General features: G+C 37.7%; 1 protein-coding gene across 6 annotated transcripts in view; it reads left to right on the forward strand.

The window, feature by feature from the left end:
* The window catches only part of casz1 (castor zinc finger 1), a 601,697-nt gene that overhangs the window by 299,258 nt on the left and 283,319 nt on the right, over positions 1-19,120 (forward strand). For all 6 annotated transcript variants that reach the window (XM_051931297.1, XM_051931302.1, XM_051931301.1 and 3 more), the window contains one exon: positions 661-719. The gene's annotated coding sequence lies outside the window, so the exon portion shown is untranslated. The remainder of the gene's footprint in view (positions 1-660; positions 720-19,120) is intronic.

The following is a 19,120-nucleotide window of genomic DNA, read 5'->3' on the forward strand; positions in this document are numbered from 1 at the left end:
TTAATCAAGTTGCAGGCCTTGAAGCCTTGTCAGCAAGGTGGCCAACTTGGAGCTTGAACAGCCTGGACTGTTTTCTTTTTGCATTCCCTTTAAACAAGCTGCCAGAAGGTAAATATGAGTACAGTAGACACTTGGTAATAAAATGCCCTGCTGCCCCGATACAATCTTAAAGCAACTGGTTGAGATGGGACAGCTTTTTTGCACTCTAGACAATTTAGCTTGTGAAACTAACTTTGTTCCATTTACTTGTACTACAATTAGCAATTACTCAAAGATGCACTAAAAAAATCAGTTTCGTTCTAATTGACTTTGTTTTGCTTTTCACGGAGTTATCATTTGTTTCTATGTGCAGATATTTAGAGCTGTAGTGACTTGTTCTGATACAATTATGTTGGTCTAGAGAGAAATGTCCGTCACTTAAACTTTAAAAAAAAACTTCAAAGACGTTCTACTATATACAGCATATTCTCAGAACTTCGAGAGTGCAGATATTTAGATGGATTATGTCTTTACTTTAGTTCTATAGCTTCATTCCTAATTCAGTCCAGTCCTTAGCCATTTAGCGCATGCTGTGATCAATGTTTTCTATTTTTTTAAAAAGCATTTCAAAATAAATAGGATCTTACTTCAAATAACGTGAATTAATCTCTTTGTTTATAGGTTGGATACCTGTCTCTCTGTAAACGTCTACGCTACAGTGCATCTACAGCTATATGAAGGTATTGTATGCACTCTATGTTTTTAATTCACTTCAGTTTATTGTCATTTTACTTGGGTACAATACAATAACACGTATTTGTTACTAGTCCTTCTCTGAGGATACAACTATATTGTACATAGTGTAATAACAGATGAACATAACAGTAATGAAATATAGCATTACATAATAAATATTGAATTGAATTGAATTGAATTCTCTTATTGTCATTGTACGTTGAACTCCTCCACAAAAATCAATCTTCTTCTTCTTTCGGCTACTCCCGTAAACTCCCCATAAAATGATAAAAATACCACAATAAAACAATACAAATATACAATGTGAAAATATAGTTACAGTGCATGTGAGCACTTGATGGACTGATTGAATGTGTTTATAGCTCTTGAGATGAAGTTGTCTCTGAGCTTCGAGGTCCATGCATGATGGATGGGCGAAGTTCAAACAGACTGTGGCATGGGTGAGTGGAATCCATGCAGATACTGGTGGCTTTCCTGAAGCAATGTGTGCTATAGATGTCCTCCAGGGATGAAAGCTGCACCCCGATAACCCTCTGTGGTCAACCCACTGTAGAGCTTTCCGATCAGGAAGCTATGCAGCTGAGGCTTACAATACTCTCTGTGGTGCAGTGGTAGTAGGTCAGCAGCACGTGTGTAATCATATCAGACTAACATTCAGTATTATTTTGATAACATACAGTATATTCCAAGAGTATAATTAACAATCAAATGATACAGTTAATGGTGCAGTCATTGAGTGGAAAGCTGGCGCTTACATCCAGAACAGAAAACTCTGACATGCTGGTACTGTACCATTTAAAAGTGTGGGTTTGGGTGTACTTTTCTAGTACTGGTATTCTGCCCAGCCCTACTCCTAATTTATGCCTGATGCCATCATTACAGGTCCCCACTGCATATTAATTAATTGGGATGGTTAAGACAATGAATGTATTAAATGTTGGTTAGTGAAAGCAAAAGTAATGAACTTTAGTACAATGAAGTTGATGTTGCAAGCTGACAGAATTGTAGAAAAAGATTACTATATGTAAGATAGCAGCCTAAACTGTCCATTCCTTCTTTTTAAATGGTTTCTGATACTTCAATTATGTGTGGCTGATTACAGGGGCACAAACAGCCCCTTTTCTATGTTGAATGAGGCCCTCTGCCCCTTATTACTTTTATAAAATATACATTATTATAGGCATAACTGAGCATGCAATAAGTTATGTAGTATTTCATTCTAGACTCAAATTGAACAGCATCCCTAACCCTTATGGTAAGCTGTGAAAGGAAATTGAATAACCCATTAAGTTGTCACAGAAAGAATTTGAACCATTTACAGTAAGTGACCTAATATGCTGACGTAGGCACAACATTTATAAATTCCACCGAAAATGTAAGAAGCTCTGTCCAGTTCCTCAAAAGGAAAATGTGATTTTTTTAAAATTTTAAACAGAATAATACATCCGTTTCCCATTGTGTTATAAAGGGTGGATTGGTATTTCTCCTGTTGAGGTGACAAGTGAGCAGTGTAGAGTACAACAGAGTTTTCACTGCATAGTACAATCCCATCTGGTCAATAATACTACTGTAAGTGGTTTGTGAGTAGTAGTGGTTCCATTTCTGTCTGACATGTAGGCAAATATTTTCTCCCAAAATAGTCTTAAGTATCAAGCAACTCCAAATGCATGGCCAAATGAAGCAGAGACCTGATGACATGCAGTAGCTTGGGTACATTTCCTAAATCAAGATAAGTGTGTGCAGTGCACAATTTTTAGATGAATTGTTCTATAATTTGGACAAATTGATAGGGAATCTATTTTGTCATATGGCTGATTTCAATTCTTTGTCTGAAATTCTAACTGAAAACTACTTTTTCCAATTCTGCCACAAATAATCTAAAGATGAACTTTTTGACAGAGTGTGATACTGTATAGAAATACTGCTTATATCCTAATTATTGTAATATGATATATAGTAATATCCTATTATCATAGGATAAGGTAGGTCTGGCACGTGTCTATTAGCAAAATTTCTGACATGCACGTAATAGAAAAAACTGGTTATTAAACAATTAAATTTGAAAAGTAATCGTTCCAAGGATGCAAAAGTGTTATCAACATAGAAATCTCTTTGGTTCCCAAAGCCAAGAATTTTCTGTGTTTGAAAACTTTGTAAGTTAAGAAAGAGTAGGAAAGATGGTTATCAAATATGGGTGTAACTAATGGTAACATCTTCAACGTAAAGTGTCTTCTACCCTGGTACCATCACATTCTTGATGAATCAAAAATAGTTAGAAAGTAGTTGGTGTACAAAGCAAAACATGTAAAGACGAGGTTTTAATAAAACAAAGCCAACCGATCCCGTACAATTCAGGTTCTTTCTGTTTCCATCCAAGGCAGTGCAGGAGTAAAACCAGACCCTCTGTAAAACTTGACTTATTTGTGTGGAATTTTATTTCATTTTAATAAAATCAATAAAATCCAAAAAAATAAAATAAAATGAAATACAATAAAAGATAGGCCTTCTTTTTTTGTTTGTGTTTTGCTTAGGGTAGAACCACTTAGGTATAAACACTACTTAGAGGGGTACTGTTGTTTGGCCATCGCCCATTGTACTTCCACTATTTGCTGGTATATGTTGCTGTTTAAGTGTCTACACTGAATTCATGTGGATCATACATCTGTAAAGTCAGTAAGCATATCAGTCATTAAGCTACAAGAAATCTGGATGTGGTGTATTTCACTAATGTGCTCTGAAATTGGCTTCTCTTATTATTTTGAAGAGTCTTTTTCACCCAATTCCTTCTAACAGTTTTTATTCAAAGCTTTATTTTGCAAGGTTTCATAAAATGTGGGCATAACTGAACAATCAGTCAGTCAGTCATTATCCAACCCGCTATATCCTAACACAGGGTCATGGGGGTCTGCTGGAACCAATCTCAGCCAGCACAGGGCGCAAGGCAGAAACAAACCCTGGGCAGGGCACCAGCCCACCACAGGGCACACACACACACACACATCCACACACCAAGCACAAACTAGGGACAATTTAGGATCGCCAATGCACCTAACCTGCGTGTCTTTGGACTGTGGGAGGAAACTGGAGCACCCGGAGGAAACCCATGCAGACACGGGGAGAACATGCAAACTCCACGCAGGGAGGACCCAGGAAACGAACCTGGGTCTCCTTAGTGTGAGGTAGCAGCTCTACCGCTGCGCCACCGTGCCGTCCACTGAAAAATCAAGTAAGTCAATTTGTCGTTTTTGTGCCTTAAGATGAAGTTTATTATGGAGCTAGTGAGCTTAGTACATTTGGTTGTGATGAATATAAGTTGATAAAGGACAGTGTCCTCTGCATAAAGAAATATGTTCTGTTCATGTCAATCCTTCTTACAATCCCTTGAATATCTGCTTGCTTACAAAGAGATATAGCTAGAGGTTCAACAGCAATGGTAAAAAGCATAGAGGCCATCCCTGTCTGTCTTTTTACTCTAAAGGAAGAAACACAAATTTTATATCATTCATATGAACAAATATACGGTGTCTATAAGCATAGGCTTAGTCAAAACCTGTATTCATGTAAAATAGTGCTTAGGTATTCCAGTAAGACCCTATCTAAAGCTTTTTTGCATTGAAATAGCCCATTAGGTACCGAAAATATGCTACACTGTATATTTTTTAGATGTTTGATAATATTCCCTGTCTATTAATAAAGTCTTTTAACTATATAAAATTACTGATTAACTTTTTTCATTCTTTTTGCTATGGCTTTCACCAAAATCCTAACATCACTGTTCAGTAATGAAATTGGTCACATAGTAGTAGATATTTATTTATTTATATGTTGAGAGAATGTTACCTGCTGTAATATTGCATGTGGATGGTTCTCTTGTTTTTCATCCTCTAACAAAGCATCAGTGGGACATAGCATCAATGGTCTTAATTGTCTAGATTCAGTGAATTCAGAAAATACTCAAACCCCTTCATTTTTGAACATTTGTGGTAATGCAGACATAACTTGCAAACCATTTTGAAAACATTTTTTCACTTTGTCATTATGGATTACTGAGTGTAAATTAATGGGCAAAAAAGTCAAATATATCAATTTAAAATGAAATCTATATCACAATAAAGGATACAGAAAGTGAAAAGGGTCTGAATGCTTTCTGAATCCACTGTAGTTCTTTTTGAAATTATCCCAAGTAACCATCTGGGCTTGCAGCTTTCAAGTCTGTAAAAAAATAATATTTTTCTGAGTCTCACAATGGCTCTATCCACTAACTGCATTAAGTGCAGGATATTATCAACCTGTAGCATTTTAAGTCAATCAAAATGTCTTTGATAACTTGCATTATATTCAGATGGGTATAACATCTTATAGCATTCCTTACATATATTATTTCCTTTTTCAACTACCTTAATTGTATCTGTGTTATTGATTTCTAAGATATGCTGAACTTCCTTCCTATGTAGTTGTTGGGCCAAAATCATATTGGCCTTTTCCCTGTGTTCGTAATAAGAGTTTTGTAACCAAATTATTATTTGCTGTGTTTCTCATATGGTCAAGAAGTTCAAAGCTGTTAGTAATGCTAGCCTTTTTTTATAATGCTCAGTTGTGAGAAATTTAGCATATTAAGCATTGGTTTTCGAGATATCAGCAGTTAATTAATATGCATTTCTGGATTGTAATGTAAGAGATTATTTGCCCCCCTTATGTATTTTAGGATTGTTCCCAAAGGATCTTGGGTTTTATCTTGAAACTCACATTAGTGTGAACAAAAGATGCACACCTATTTTCTGTCCTAGATAGGTAGGTGCTTGTACCCCTGGAAATGACCATTTTCTCTCTCTGATGGCTATTTTCTGTGTCTCTGTTAATAGGAATATTATCCCCTACAAATCTTCTGAATCAAAAATAATCTACAATCATACTATAAAGAGTTTTAACTGTAACCTTTAAGCATGTAGGTATGTAATACGGTTAATGTGACCTCATTATCTCACAACGTTGCCAGAATCCTCCAGTGCTTTGTAGGCAAACTCAGCGAATGGAAGCAAAATGTTTTTACTTTTGCTAAACTCCAATCAGAGGTACATTTAAAGCAGTTATTGAATGCATTCATTACACTCAACATGTGGCAGTACGACTACTACTGCTAATACTTTGCTTTTTTCCAGTTCCTGACATATGGATAGTTTAAATTCTTCTGTAGTGAATGTTGTTGTTTTATAATAAAATTATGCTAAAAAGTATAGTTCACAAAGTAAAAATTAATTACTTTGTTATTCTACGCAATTCTAAGATTATCTAGTTCCTGTATATAATGATGTCTAGCTTTGATGAATATTCATGGTTTAGTGCAGAAAATGATCCAAAGAGTTCTATTAAAAGAGTATAAGTTTTAATGAAATTTAGAGCCACGTAGCCCTTCAAGGCAGTTTTTGCTGGCTCCTCGTCAAGTTAGATAAAATACCATGTGCCTGCAATCGAATAAGGATTTATGGAGTCGTGTGTCACTCTACTGACCAGCTTAGTGTGTTTTTGTCCATATTGTGTTCTGTAACTGCATGTGCCTCCCACCAGACTGAGCGCTGTAATAAAACTCAGTACTATTGACCTTTGCAATTTTTTTTCAGGGAACAGTAATAAAGCTTTAGAGTAATTAAAAAGAAAAAAAATTAATTATGCAACACTTTAGCCCTGCTGTATAAGAGAACAAAAATATGGCAAGAAGTGTATGTTTTACTATTTTTCAGTTATATGTCTTTGAGATATGTAAAATACCCTAATGCAGACAATATCTTTTTCAACAGTTTTAGTGAGATATTAAGGCAAGTATGTGATGGTAAAGGTTTGCCCCACACTCTCTATCGTATGCAGGAGCCTCTCGAACCCACAGCCATCAGTAACGTAACTGGGACGAGCCAGGCAGATAATGACACTCACACCAAGCAAGGGGTAGGTGCCATAAAGTGCAGAAGTACTTTTGTTAAAGCCATCAAAAACAAGAGTGTTCAAAACAGTATAATGTAAAAAATCAAGACATAAATAATCCATAAAAAAAGTGTCTGGAGAGGTTAAAAACAATCCAATAAATATTCCTTAAAATGAGGTTAAAAACACACAGGCAGGAAACTGTCCTCTGCAATTCAGAGCGCTGGTATCCCTTTAAAATTTATGTCTCCTCAACTTGTCCTTTTCAGCCCTTGCAGCCCGAGAAGTCCACCAGCAGGTGTAGACAATGTTTTATACCGGCCCGTCAATTCCACAGGGACTCCCTGAGCCTGGTGAGAGCACACCCTGAGCACAATGACCCTTCCTGCTACCTGGTTGCTGAACAGGAGCGATCTTTTAGCCCCCTCCTAAGTGCTGGCTGCACACTTCTCCCTGGGGCTCCATTCCCATCTGCCTGCTTCCTTCCATTTTGCATTGGCTCTTTCTCACTCCTTCCTTTAAACTTCTTTCCTTTCCTTTCATTTCTCTCTTTTAGATCCCCATTCTGTCCCATGCAGATTTCTTAATTGGTTACGGGTGCTAGCATCTTTGAGGTGTCTGACTGAATCGCTCACCTCCGCATGTGCATGTGGCACAGTCAGCCAGTTCCCCAGTTAACCACAGAGCGAAACGTACTCACACACGCCCCACACCCGCACCCGATTGAAGCCTGCACCTTCTCAGGGTGCGATTATTTATTTTAAAATCAAACACTAATTGCTGAGCCACGGACCCGCTAGTCCACAAAGTATAATTCTATACGTTTCAATGGAACAGAGACACATTTCGACTATCTCAAGTTAAACATCTATGTACTGTCCATTGACTAGACAAGTATTTGACTCTCTATTTACATTGTAAATCTAAGTCTGGATTAAAATAAATTTCTACTGTATAACAGTTAATTACTTCATCGCGTGTCATAGATGTAGGATAAGGAAGATGTTGTTTGCTTTGGTATTTCTACCTGACATTTGATTAATTTCTCTTCAGAAAATTAAAGTCATTGTTATCAATCTCACTAGAAATTTGTGCCGTTTTATTGGCTCATTTGGGGCCTTGTTGTTCTGGTTCCAAGTTTGGTCCTGATAGGGATTAACTCTGTCTATCAATATGATGGACAGCTTGGAAATCAGTGCACTAGAGCGCCGGAATTCTGTCATCCCCTGATGAGGCGAATGGCCTTATCTAAAGCTGGTATGCTGAGGCACAGGTACAGCTAAATCTAATTCTGATTTATCAAAAATTTGTTTTTGATGAGTATGGATCTTTTTGTTTACTTACTATTGGAAAAAAAATTAAAAAGCTAGCATGCACGGTAGGTAGTGGCAGTCACAGACACCCTAATATCATCAGTAGCTTTTCTTCAATTACTTCAATTATACTGAATAAATTCTCTTAGATCACCAAGCAGATCTTATACCAAATTCCACCATCTTAAAAGTGCATTTTACTGTGTGGTAAAGTAATAATTTTTTTCTTGCTTTGCTTTGGTATGGTGACTGTGTTGTCTCCTCTGATAATGGTAAGGCTTTGTGAGGAGTTAGTACATTACCTATATAGCAAAATTGGACTGTGCAGTCCTGCAGAATATCTCCAGGATAGACAGAGAGGGTGAGTGAGGGGGGGGCAGATCCAAAGAGCCCCCTTACATTAGGAGATGGGCCTTCAAGAGAAGTGCTGTAAAATGTAAATTCCTAGGGAAAAAAATGTGCTCCATTTTCCTCCAAGAAAACAGAGCAAGCAAGCTGATGACCTCATGGTGGGTTCAAATGCCTGATCATTTATTCAGAGAGGGATTAAGGGGCTTGAAGGTCAGACAGGAAACCAGAAGACTATCAGCCTGCCATGAACCAGCATATGCTGCTTACTAAGGCAAGCTGAAAGCATATTTTCCCTTTAAGGTTGAGGATAGGTTGGATGTGAAAAGACCCTTTGACCTCCTGAAGGAGAGAGATAGAGAAAGAGTGAAAGACAAAGGCTAAATTCAGTTGTGAGTTGTTAATCAGGAAAAATATAAAAAAACACTACTAAACCAATTTGTTAAGTTCAAGAAGAAAGCTATTTGTGCTACAGAATCTTAACTTTGGAAAAAACAAAGAGTAGACGCTAATCAAATCACAAGCTGGTCTTATTTAACAAAATTTCCAAAGATTTCACCTGGTAAGTCATGTACACACACTGATGATACACTATGATGCAGTATGAGCATGTGGAATGAGTAGATAGATAGATAGATAGATAGATAGATAGATAGATAGATAGATAGATAGATAGATAGATAGATAGATAGATAGATAGATAGATAGATAGATAGATAGATAGATAGATAGATAGATAGATAGATAGATAGATAGATAGATATGAAAGGCACTATATGATAGATAGACAAATAAACATTGTTTTACATGACTAAAGAAAACACAGCAGGATGGCCAACAGTCTGCTAAACAGGTCAGGTCAGGTTGGGGAGCATGCACTGGTACAGCGTGTTCCCACACCCACCACATGACAAAACAGCTTGGGACCTGAGTGCTACTGTGCAGCGGGCGACACCTCAGCACCACACAAGATCTGATCCCTGACAGGCCTGACCCCATTGGCTCTCCGATGGTTTTGACTCTTCCAGGTATGGGGCACCCAAGGGCGGATGGCCGGAATCCTTACCCAGTCAGGATGCCCAAAGTATGGAAGGACCGGGGGACAGAGTATTTTCAGGACAGTTTCTACCCCGGGCCGACAGAGAGCAGCCCCTTTGGTTTCCATTGGGACCACGGGTCATGAGCATGGGAGCTCAACCCTGCTGGGGCCCATGGCCACTGGCAGGGGGTGCATGAACATTTTCAGGGCCCTATTTGGACATACTTCTGCCACACCCAGAAGTGCGGTCAGAAGAAGCTCATTGGTCACCTAGAGTCCAGGTTGTTGTTTATTTTTTTTGTTTAGCATTTGAGATTGCAATGCAGTAGCTAATTCTGGGCATTTGCAACTGTATAGTATTGAAAAAAGTGTGTTTGCAAATAACACTGGGCTGCTTTTAGGAAGAGCAAATGTTTCGTTTGTTTTGCCTGTGGCTGGTCATTACAAATTGATTGTTAAGTTCTGTAGGAAAAGTTTCAAATAAATTGTTAAGACACATTTGTTTGATATGTTGCCTTTGCCTGGTACTCTTCCACTGACAGCAAAGATACACACTCTTGGGCATGAAACCATCCGCACATGAAGGTGGCTGAAGAAATTAAGCAGAGTGTGTCTCGATACAAGACACCGAAGCTGTAACGATTGCCCCCTTCAGAAAGTTTGTTTTTTGGGATCTGTAGAAAATCAGCTTTTAAGATGAGTTTAGGTACAACAGTACTGAAATAAGATTTATTTTCTTCTTATAAGAAGTAGTTCTCGGGTGAGTACAAACCTGCACATATGTACTTTTGTAGGGTGAGCACCTACCGTACATCTTTTGTGCTGCTTTGCTGAGGATGGTTTATTGGCTTCTTTATGGTTCATTTTATTTGACTGGTACTTTAAGGGTGAGATATTTGTGAAAGCTTTTACTTTTGACTTTTGGATGAATTTTCTTCAATGAAAATGTAATAAAAATGAATGTAAAATTGCTGTCATGCTGCAGATGTGTAGAAAAATCAGAATACACGTATGCTATATATTTTTTTACTTGTAAAATTTGTTTTTTCCATTTATTGCATTTTATTAATTTTTATACGAGGGCAATCCCAAAAGTAAGGTCTCCAAAGCGGTGGGGACGTAGAGAAGCTGTTGGCCACACTGTTGTGATTGGTGCTTCCTCCACTCCCAAACAAGCATGCGCGGCTTTGCTGGGATGCTCAGTCTTGGCTTGGCAGCCCTTGAAAATGGAGCTCCCATTGAACCCTACTGCCAAGTGCAAAGTTTGCGCAGTTATTCGATTTTTGAATGCAAAAGGCGTTAAACCGGTTGAAATTCATCGCCAATTGAATCCGGAATTCACTCTGGATGCTCTCTGCACCCAGTGACTACCACCTGTTCCCTAAGTTGAAAGAACATTTGTCCGGAAGGCGATTCTGCTCCGACGAAGAGGTGAAAGATGAGGTTCAACGCTTCCTGAAGGACATGGCGGTGAGCTGGTATGACATGGGCATTCTAAAACTACCACAGCATCTACAAAAATGCATCGACCGAAATGGCGATTATGTAGAAAAATAAATAATTCTTTAACCTTTAAAATGATGTAAATATTATAGAAAATAAACGGTTGTTTGTATTTCTAAAAAAATAGGAGACCTTACTTTTGGGATTGCCCTCGTACAATAATACAAAGGTAAAGCCTTACACTTACAACAAATATGAATAAGTACGACAGAATAAAACAGTTGGCTTTTGATACGTTTGTTGATGGTGTGTTAATCAAGATCATCTAGAATGTGTTGGTTGAATGAAAAAGCTGACCAAACAAAGCACATACCATTACATTTTATTGAGTTGTCTCAAAATGCCAGAATAAGTGAAGTAAAACATAATCCAACTGCGTATGCACTGTTATGAAAAAGACATGTGTCTACCTAGAGGTAGTAGTGAAGCACTTGAGGTTAACTGTGTGAGAGTGACTTCATTATTCAGGCCCCTCTCATGTTTCATAGCTTCCTGGTTCTGCAATATTTTGTGAAGCAATTCTATAGTCATATCTATAACCAAGTCAAAATGTCATTTGTAGGTGGCTATATAAAACACTGCACATAAGAATGACCTCCAGTTTACAAGCTCCTGTACTATGGGTTGTGTCACTGTTGCATGAGGAGGCCTTCATTATGTCAGAAGGAAAGGCTGATGGGGACTGTTTAAAAAAAAAAAAAAACTATTGGCGGTTACTTGAGCTCTTAAACTGATGGGGTGCATGAATTGAAGGACAAAGGCTCGTGAGCAGAAGTCAATCATGTTGGTGATGTGTTAGCATGAAGTGCCATCGGACACTCTCTGCACCTTATGCATTAAACCCAAGGATGAAGCTGACTGTATATTGCTCTGTCCATTAAACACTTTTAACAGTGAGGGCTGTATTAGCCATCTTATTTTTACAGCAATAAATATATCATCGACTGAAGCATTTTTCATAAGGGATGTGAACGGCATCAGTTTTGTTATATAATTTTGCCAAAGGATTGCTGCTACTGTATGTTGGACCCAAGGTGCTTTTACTTGGACCTTTACATAAGAGAAGAAGAAAAAATTCCTGACCTTAAATCAAGTGAAAAGCAAATAATATGTAATGCAACTGTTAAAAACACATATCTCTCTTTTCATGTTTACAAGTAAAACTGAGCATCGATGTTGAAAATTATTTTTTTTTTTTGCTAAGGACTTTGAATATTGTGTTTTTCTTTCACCTATGCAATGAAACTAAGTATATAATGTACATGCCTGTTAATTGTTAGTTGATTTGATTTCAACCATAAAAAACAAAAAGAAAATTAGGGTCAAGATTCTTATAAATTATGGTCAGTACGAGTAGAAGAGACAGAAATTATATTGAATGTTTACCAGACTGACGTATGACGTTAAACTGCATCCGGCCCTGCAAGTGGTCCTCCAACTTACTGGGAAATTATGGGGGTTGGTGGCAGGATTGGCACTCCAGCCACTGTAAAATAACTTCACACAGCTCTGAGATGACAGACAGGAGCTCTCTGCGGGAGTAGCTCAGCAGCCTCACATTATGAAGGGGATGGAGGAAAGCCCTTGGGTGCCCCATACCTGGAAGAGTCAAAACCATCAAAGAGTCAGTGGGGTCAGGCCTGTCTGGGATCAGATCTTGTGTGGTGCTGAGGTGTCGCCCGCTGCACAGTAGCACTCAGGTCCCAAGCAGTTTTGTCGTGTGGTGGGTGTGGGAACACGCTGTACCAGTGCATGCTCCCCAACCTGACCTGACCTGTTTAGCAGACTGTTGGTCATCCTGCTGTGTTTTCTTCAGTCATGTAAAACAATGTTTATTTGTACCCAAGAGCAAGGGTACTGATTGGGGCAAATCACTATCTATCTATTATACTGTGCCTTTCACATCTATCTATCTATCTATCTATCTATCTATCTATCTATCTATCTATCTATCTATCTATCTATCTATCTATCTATCTATCTATCCATCTATCTATCTATCTATCTATCTATCTATCTATCTATCTATCTATCTATCTATCTATCTATCTATCTATCTATCTATCTATCTGTTATATTATACAGTGCCTTTTCTATCTTTGTATGTAAAGCGCTTTGCATGTCTAGAAAAGTGCTGTCTGTAATTATTTTATCTGTTTTAATATTTAAGTTAACACTGGGTTATAATATTAAAGTGAAGTTTATTTTCTAGGGGAGACAGGAGGCACAGTATTTTTCCACGAGACTGGCCACAATGAACATTTGACACAGATTACCAAGTCATATCTCAGTTAATAATAACTTTTGTAAGAATACATTTGCTGGCAGACTTGTGCTGCTGTAGATAAGTTTGAGGTTGCACGGTTCACCTTTGAGCATCCAGTAAACACTCCACTACCCAGGCTGCCACTGTGTATTTCTTTTAATATAAAATAAAAATGTTGTGCGACAGTAATTAATCGATACATGTTTTCTGTGAGTAAAGAGATCCAAATCTAGAGTTCAAAAGCAGCAGTCTGTACCAAAGGGGGGTGAGAGGGTGGGTTTGTCACAAATTATAGACTATCTCCATTTTGAAGCAATAACATACTGAAAATTAAGAGGTGTTTCCTGCATAGCAGTATCATTTGTTTCATATTAAAAGAAATGTAATCAGATTACAAACTTGCTTCAGTGTGGCCATTAAATACTAACACTCATTAATTATTTTAAAAACGAATATATAAAAAATACAAAAACCCACCCTAATCATTTTAGGGAGGCACACTTTAAATGTGTCTTACTGTTAAATGTGTAAAGGATAGGATTCTATCTAAAAGCAAGACCATCCATGTTAAATAAAGGATTCTGTGCAAAGCCTTAGCCAAGCGGTTTGATGTACACAACCGCCTTTGTAAATAAATCCAATGAAACTGTGAGTGAGAATTTTATCTGAAATTTGGTATTTAGGAGATTTGGAGTGAATGATGATATGTGACAATCAGTCATAGCAATTAGTGTTTCTGTTAAGAGGCCCTTTTTGTCTTCTCTCACCCATACAGAATGTCACAAATAAATCCTCGCTTGCATTTGCATATTAATTGGATCTGAGACGTCAAACATCTTTCATTAAACAAAATGATCTGCATATTTGGAGACATAAAATAGTTTATTTCAATGTTAGAAAAGAAGTCATTGAAAATTGACCACATATTGATTGCAAATGTTGTGTTAATGTCCTGCATATTTTTTAAAACTTCAATGAGAGTAGCATACCACCAATAAAATTAAAAAATAACAGCTAAATAAATAAAGCAAAAAAGCGCTTGCTGCATTAGAGAAGGCTGTGTGACCTTTGTTTTGTGGAGAGTTTATAATAAACATATATTTCCAGCACAATATAGCAGAGGAGTTGTATTTTTATTCAACATATCGTTTTGGTTAAGAAACTGCTTGGCCTGCACCATACACAACTGTGAATACTGTCTTGTCAAATGAGAGTGCATATGAGGCACACAACACATTTTGTTAAAGTTGCTATTTAAACGGGCCTAGCACAAATTTTACTTTACAGAGTTTAGAGTTAGAAATTTTAGGTTTAGGTTTAGGTTTAGGTTTAGGTTTAGGTTTAGAAATTCACATGTGTAAAAAAGGAGAAAGAGGTTAGCCTGTAATCTAAGAGGGATGCTGCAAACTGCACCATAAAACAATAAGCTGTTTGGCATCGCCGATAAGAGAACAAGGCCTGACCATTTGAATTTAAGCTTGCTGAAGCTTCTCAGAATTCTATCCCAAGTGCCCCTGTTGTTGTCTGATTTTAATTCTAACTAAGCTATCAATCTGTAAATAACATTCCATTGTTAACATAATTAGTTTGATTATCACTTTTAAAATAGTGACACATTGGTATGGAGTTTAAAATGTTTTAATTGCTCGTTAGTGCCTATGCAGGTCTTATGATAAATCCCAAAAGTCTGAATTTGAACAGACTCAATGGCATTATGACATTCTTGGTTCACATTGAGAATTTTTCATTAGGGAAAGACTGCATTGTATATAATGTAAAGATTGCAGACAAAAGTTCTTGCATTCTAGTTAAGGAAGCTAGTGTGTGGATGTGGCCTTGATACAGAAATTTACCATTCCATTTATCACAATGGGTTGTGGTCGTGCGAGCAAATAATAGGCTGATACAACACTGAATTTTTGGGGTGTCAACCCAGCTGTCCCCATTTACTTGTAAGGAAAACAAAAGTAACATGCAATGGGGTTCAAAAAGGAATAGCCAAAAGGCTGCCCTGTAACCCTTGGGCTAGTTTTAAGTGTTATGGCAAGAATTTCGTTAGCAGGCTGTCTCCTTAGGTCGATTAAACCAGAAGTGATACCTCCTTCCAAGCAATCTCGCTTTTATGACCCAGGGACCAGAAGGGACCACACTTGGCCTCACTGGGTGTTTCTCTGCACTGTGGAGGAGAAAGAAGGTATCACATATCTGTGAAGAGCTCGGAGGGAGACTCTCTGATGCGCATGTATATCAGTGTATACTGTAACGATAAAAGACAAACGGTTTCTTGGTAGCATTTTGTTTCCATGTTTTTTTTTATGTTAGTGAACTCTCGATACCCAGCTCTCTACAAAGTGTTTTGGTGTTTGCTTGAGGATCAGGAGCAGATGTCTGGTTGAAGTGGTGATGTTTTGTTTTTCAGGTTTGCCCGCAGTGTGCAGTCCAACTCTGTCATCCTCTCAAGTCTGAATAGTGAAAGTCAGTAAACGTAAGAGAGTGAGTGGACAGAATGTAAAAATTCAAGACACAAGAACCATCACTGTGCCAGATGTCAGTAGGACCTAGGCCATTCTAGTATACGTCCATGTTTATTTCTTGATATCACATTTCTACCAGCTTTTAGTGATTGTTCACTATTTATTCTTATCACTGAAGAGATTTCCAAGAATATATTTGTATTTTCTTTAATTTCCAAAGTTAGGTGACTACATATTATTTGTGACTAGCCGTCCCCTGTGGCTCCGCTCACGTAGTCGTGAAACAGGACAGTGAGGAAGGCCCTGTCCGACTCCCCACTCCTGACATCACGCTTTCTCCTCCCCTTGGCCCGCACCCTCTGTCTTGAATTAGCATGAATATATCGTTCCTGCAAGCGAACTATGATTCTTACCGCGATGAGAGAAGACGCAAAATCATCCGGAATGTTCAAGCAAATTATAGAAAAAAACCTGATCTAAATCCGTTAAGTAGTTCTCTCGTTCACTAGATAAGTGGATGTAAGATACGCCCCGAGGCTGACGCGTGAGTGAGGAGGGCCCCGCCCCCCCCTCCCCTCAGCCCGCTGCATGTCTCTCGGATTTGCACAAATAAATCGGTACCGCAAGTGAACTATGATACATAGCGCGATGAGAATCATCCGGAATGTTCAAGTAAATTAAAAAAAAAATCCCAATCTAAATCCGTTAAAAGAGGACAGACAGACAGACGTTGGATTTTATATAGAGAGAGATATATTCATGTGTTTTCTGTATAAATTTCCCATATTTGTATGCATATATTTTTTCAACTCTTTCCTGTTTTATATACAGTGTTTTCTGTATTACCTTTTTCATTATTAAGACTTTGGTGCTAAAAGAAAAACATTAAGCTGTAAGACTTATGACTGATGTGTCATGACGAAGACAAAATTAGGATGAGCTACTTAAGTTGATGAATGCCATAAACATGTTTTATTCAAGCCTTGTTTCTTTAAAAAGATTTATTTTCTGTGGTTAAAAATACACTTGAAAACTTCTTGAGTCTTCTAAATTGGATTGTGCAGGAGTAACTGAGCAGAAGAAACCATCTCTTTCCCTAAATAGCTTTACTTTAGTTATCTCAATTAGCTAAACTTTGAAAAAAGGTGACATTATATAACATCACTGCTTTACCAGGCATTTGACAGAACACTGATGATGACTAACTTGTTGCACAATGGGCAGGACAGTTTGCAGATCTTTTTCATATTCAGAGTATGTGCATATTTGTCACAGCTAAACATTACATTTATCAATCATACCCTCAGTTTGAAGCATTGGCAAGGAGAATGAAAAAGAAAACAGCAGGCTGTGTTGAGTACAAGTTGGATAATATTAAGCTATATTCAAGCCTGGATTAAACCCCCTTATAGGCCCCTGGATGACTTAATGATTTGAGCTCCTTAACAGAGAGTTGATCACACTTTTAACAATGCACCCGGTTGTTTAATGCAGCGCAATATCTCCCACACTTGCTTTCATTGTGTATCATGAAGCTGCTGATTTCTGATTTCAGTGCATGGACACTCGATCGTTTCATCAAGCAATTGTCCCCCTTTCTTTTTCGGACCATGGATGCTCAATTCTTTCATTGAGTGATTGTCCCCCTTATTTATGTTGGTGCGGTAACACTAGATCATTTCATCACGCGATTGTCCTCATTGCTTATTTTATAGCGTGAACCCTGAATTATTTCATTAAGTGATTGTTTCCCTTATTTATTTTGGTGCGGTGACACTGGATCGTTTCATCAAGTGTTTGTCCCCCTTGCTTATTTTGGAGTGAGGTCTCTCAATTGTTTCCTTGAGCAATCGTCCCCCTTATTTATTTTGGTGCGATGACACTGGATCATTTCATCAAACGATTGTCCCTGTTGGTGATTTCGGCACACGGAAGCCTGATCATTTCAACAACCTGCTTTGGTAAAAAGACCACTTGCTGTCATAAGTCCCTGGGCACGCACCAGGAATGCCCTTATGCTAAGTCCATCCTAGCTTTATTAAACACTAGTGAGTCCTTATCATAAATACTGTGTGTGAACTTCTTTCCATTTTACAAAAAGTATATAGCAGCCCAAAGACATTCCAGAGTTGAGCTACTAGACTATACATTATTTCATATTCGTATTCTTCGTGAAGATTAAGGTTTTGAATAATTTTAGATTAGGAAAATGGAAATAAAGAAGTGACAGGATAGAAGTGTTTAAAAGTATGAAATGAATTAATCGAGTGGATGCCAGTTGTTTCATTGAGCTGAGTTATTCAGACAGATCATGGGGCACAGGCAGAAGCTACTCAAGGGTGAATTTCACACTGAAGTTAAAGATTTTGTTGCATACATTGAAGTGGTTGCTAGGGAGTGTAGTAGACTAAAGTATGACAAAATATTACAAAACCTGGGTGAACAGTTTTTTTTCAAATACATTATCTACTTCTTAAACCCAAGAGCTGACTTTGTAAGATCACCAAAGTAAACTACCTGGTCAGAATTTGCCTAGTTGAAAAGCTTTAATTCTTCATGAGAAAACAAAATTGATTTCCAGAACTAGGGCAATCTTAAATTGAACAAATTGATTATAGAATGTATGTATTTGTGTGCAAAGAAATTTTAACCCAGGATTGGGCAGTCTTCCATTAGGCAAATTTCTGGTGAGTGGTATTTCCCATTCTCATCTTTAAGATAGTGGTGGTGACATAAATGTCAAGCCATACACTGGTAAAGCCCAGCAGCAGCAACTGTGTTTTTATATTTACAGCAAGGTTTGGAAGTAAAGCCCAGGTAAAGCTGAGAAACAGTGTTACAATTTTAAAATAGCGAGATGTTGAATGAAAGAGTCAAAAACAAAATGGAAATGGTGTGAGGCGTCCTAAAAAGAACCATAAAGGCAGGCCAGCGCCTTAACTAGCCAGCCCAGATGAGGCACATTTAATCCAGCTTGCACAGACTACTACCTCCTGGCTTTGGCTCAAAGTGGGCCCCAAAGTGGGGAGAACTAGCTTAACAAATCAAAATATAAAGAAACGTTTTAAAATATATTCAAATGTCATACAATGGAGGTGATGGCCACAGCCCCCTTGGCTTGTAATCAGAAGGGCAGCAAAGAATGGAATCTTTATAATGGAATACTTTATTTAACAAAATAGGAAAAACAGAGCAAAATGTTCAAAAAACAAAAAAAAGGGATTTATCTACAAGGCAGCCAAGGCCCAATATACAAACCCCAGAAACTAAACCAAATAAACAGAAAAAATCAAGTAACCTGCAAAACAAGAAATAATAATAATAATAACAGAAGGGCCCTCAAAATGAACCTGAAAACTGTCAAAAGCTAACAGAATTAAATGGTTAAGGGAAGAGTACAAAGTTGTGATGGAAGTATACGTCAAAGCTATAACAAACAATGCAAGATCAGTCACCACAGACACATACAAAATATGGCATCGAAAAAAAAACAACATCAAGGCCTAATATAATTGTCAATAATCTT

Source organism: Erpetoichthys calabaricus, chromosome 8 (assembly GCF_900747795.2).
Source record: "Erpetoichthys calabaricus chromosome 8, fErpCal1.3, whole genome shotgun sequence".
Classification (NCBI taxonomy): domain Eukaryota; kingdom Metazoa; phylum Chordata; class Cladistia; order Polypteriformes; family Polypteridae; genus Erpetoichthys; species Erpetoichthys calabaricus.